This window comes from Dipteris shenzhenensis, unplaced genomic scaffold (genome assembly GCF_047967505.1).
Source record: "Dipteris shenzhenensis isolate YYH24624 ecotype China unplaced genomic scaffold, Dip_SZ_1.0 scaf0349, whole genome shotgun sequence".
NCBI lineage: Eukaryota > Viridiplantae > Streptophyta > Polypodiopsida > Gleicheniales > Dipteridaceae > Dipteris > Dipteris shenzhenensis.
This window is the reverse complement of record NW_028239655.1, coordinates 41,761-45,743: the sequence shown is the minus strand read 5'-3', so window position 1 is coordinate 45,743 and position 3,983 is coordinate 41,761.

Sequence of the window (3,983 nt, the reverse complement as noted above, 5' to 3'; positions counted from 1 at the left end):
TGATCTCGATAAAGCTACTCAAAATCAGCTAGCAAGGGGTCAGCGGCTACGTGAGTTACTTAAACAATCTCAATCATCCCCACTATCGGTAGAAGAACAAGTAGCTACTATTCATACCGGAGTTAATGGATATTTGGATATATTGGACGTCGAGAAGGTGAAGAGATTCCTGGTTCAGTTACGTGAGTATATAACAACCAATAAACCCGGATCCGTCGAAATTATTCGTTCTACCAAGATGTTTACGGAACAAGCAGAGATGCTTTCAAAGGAAGCTATTAAAGAATATACGGAACTTTTCTTGCTTCGCGAGAAGTAAAAAATAACTTTCAGAACACGCAAAATATGTCTTGAGTAGGGGGTGGGAGGAAAGAAAAGGATCAGAAGCCATTTGCAATTTGCAAACACCCATCAGTCGTATACACGGAATTACGTCCAATAGGATTCGAACCTATATTGGAGGTTTAGAAGACCTCTGTCCTATCCATTAGACGATGGACGCCCCCCCCCCCCGAGGGGGGGGGCAGGAACTATGCTATGGACAAACAAAAACAATAACTTCGGTTTGTTCAAGGTATGGCTGCGTAGCGGGAGCCAGAACCCAAGCCTAGATTAGCGGGAATCGGGAGATGGAGAAGGGTAACTTAAACCGGTTCAATTGGTGAGCGGGTAGCGGGAATCGAACCCGCATCAGTAGCTTGGAAGGCTAGGGGTTATAGTCGATGCTACTGAATGAGTTCATTATGGCATCTCTAATTCAGAACCGAACGTGAAGGTCTCCCTTCATTCGGCTCCTCTATGGAATGGATAGTAGAAGGAGGAGCTTGAGGGAGATGAATATCCCCAGATACAAGCATAGAGAGATTCTTTTTCACTCTTCGCTGCGTAAACAGAGAAATGGAAAGCATTGGAATCTCATTCCGAAGACTCATTGCGGATATCTCCTCCTTCTCGACCAGGGTTACATTGCTGGTGAGAAGGATCCATAGCATCTATGTCAGTTTCTTCCGTATCCGACGAGACGGGAACACACTTCCTAGATGATCCCTGTGGAAAAGCATATTACTCCCACGACTCGTGAAAATACTTTGTCGAATCGAAGGTCAGCCGATGTCTCTTCCGGTTACTTCGTTTCTTATTTCTATAGATGACAATCCTTAGGAGAATATTTTTTCTTTCACCGAGTTATAGAATTGTCCACGAAATGCTTGATAATCCTGGTAAATAAGGATCGATCTTTTCATAACTATTTGGCTCGGATTCATTACTGGATCAGAGATTCAGTGACGATGAGACAAATATTTCGGGTTGCTATCCATAGATTCTACACTAGTTGTTCCGGGACCTCTGGATCCTGGAAAAATTCCGCTTCATTATTCCGATATGCAACTGGTTCGACTTCGCAAACGTAGGAATATATAGGAATGACAGGAATAACGCTTTCTACACCGACACTCATTGTAGGAAAGTATGTGGACTTCCCTTAGAAATAAAGCTTTTCGATCGAGTGAGAAATCAATTTGAAAGATCCCTCAGCTACCTGGTTCGAAAATGAAGCGAATCACACTTTTACCACTAAACCATACCCGCCACGATTGGATTGTATCATATATAAGTCTTTCCTGTCTAAGGATGGGTTGTAGCCAAAAGTGTTAGTAAAAAGGAGCTCCCCCCCCCCCCCCCGTTTCAAATATCCATCTCCGGAATTCAGTGTTTAATGAGAAATTTTCTTGCTTCCGGAGATGGTACGACAGAATTACAAATTTCCCTTACGGGCTGCTGATAGAGCAATTACTAGTGGTCCTGATGCAACTACTAATGCCAGAACAGCAAGTTGTGCAATTAGTTCTAGATTCACCACCTACCTCCTCATCTTCAGAAATATCTAAATCAAAGCGGTCCCCTTTTCCTTTCGCAATTATCCCCCGCCTCCTCCCACTACTTCAATAGACACTCCCGGAATGGTGTATCTGAAATACAGGAGATGTTTTTGTGTGGCCATGACAAATTGAAATTGGTACAATTAAATGAGAGATGGTGATTCACGTAAACGAGGAAATCTCGCATTTCATTCCTCGTTTCTCGAAATGTATAAAGAATCGGGAGATAAGTAATGACATCAATCCCGGATGGGCAGATGATTCTGGCCCTTATTAGTGCCTCTCTAACAAGTATCTTAGCCGTAAGATTGGGTCTCGCATTGTATCGGTAACTGGTTCGTCACCGCATAGATAGGCAGCCTGGCTGATCGCGGCTAGGCTGGGAGATTCCAATCCCGGCTGAATGAAAGTGATTCATTCAAGAATCTGATTCTCGGAGGAGAATCGGGGGGGGGGGGGGGGGAAGGAGAAAATGATGCTTCCTATTCGGGATTGAACTTCGCCTTGTAACAGATTTCTCAGACACGCCGTCTCCTATACTTCCATTGAAGTATGGACTTCCGTCCCAGCCTCGTGGTAAAGTCCAAAGGATTCCACCGCATGGAGAGATGGCCGAGAGGTCTAAAGCGTCGGATTGCTAATCCGTTGTACAATACATTTGTACCGAGGGTTCGAATCCCTCTCTCTCCCCCAATAATTAACTGATCCGTTGGACAAGGCAATTCCGACGAATTGCATATCGGACTTCATTTATTCTTTGCGCCCGGGGTTACGCCCAGGGTCGTTTGATGGGAATCCAAAAACGAAGAGAGAAACAGAAGAGATAACTACTGTATAAACGAATAGCTTAAGAGTAAGCATGACCTAGTCCCCCTGATCGTAACTAGAAGTGAAACGGAACGGAACACATTTTTCATATTTATACCATACGTTTCTTCTTCGATTCAAAGAAGGAATAGGAAGAATCAGGAATCTGCTGAGGTGAATAACATATATCCGACTCGAACGTCTTCTCCTCCGGGATATCCTTTTTCTTTTGAATGAATCGATTTGAGTCCGAGTCGTTGCAAGTAAATTGGCGCATTAGGTACTACGAAATGCTCAATTGGATTCATCGCAGTGTAAGAAGGAGGGATGGACTTCCCCCAATCCCAACTGCGATATTTATTAGTATAGCCGGGAGGGGTCAGTTTCCCCTCCCGGCGAGTCAGCTGGTGGCGGGGGTGCAAAGGTATGGGGGAATAAGAGCGAGATCCCACTCCTTCAATGACATCTCACTAATCTCTCTCCGTTTTCCTAATTTTTTTTCGTTTTATGAACATTATCAATCTTACCAATAGTTAAAACTAACCATAATACAGAAGGTGGGCGACTCGATTCCATTAGTCAAAGTGAAGGTGGGGAAGGAAGGGAGTGAGTGACCCCGCCTCACGATAGGAATTGGGGATTCTATTCCGAAGCAGCAATCTGGTTGGAATGGATCTCGAATCTGAATCCCATAATATATCAGTTTTCAACCCCCCACCTACTTTGGGGTTTATCATTCCGCTGGGGGGGGGCCGGATCCCCAATCCCGAGTGGTTTACTACCGGAAACTCACCGAAGCCTGCCATACGAAAGCTAGAAGTAGGAAAAACGCTGGTATAACTGGCATTACATCCACAATCGGATCAGAAATAGCATAAGCTTCAGGTAACCTAGCAAGAGAAGCGTCACTCAGGTGTAAGGGATTCCCCGTATCAGTGTTAAACGGAACTATCATTTTCATCCTCCAATGGCGGAAATTTTCACCCCGGTACGGTGCGGGGACAATTACCAATCAGTCGACCCATTGAGTACATACTGTTACGGATACTTCCATCCGAATAGAGGGGGGTAGATATTTGCGGCGTCATAAATATCTACAGCATTTCGACGGAATCAATGATTGAATGGTTGGTGAAACAAATCCCTTCACACCAAGTTTCACGGGAATTTATTATCTTTTGATTCCTAGTTACCATCTTTCAATTCCTGCCGGAGTCGTATCTGCACAACCCATTCAGGAAGGGGGGTTGACATGAGAGTCGAAGTATGGGATATTCATTATATCAAATATGTATG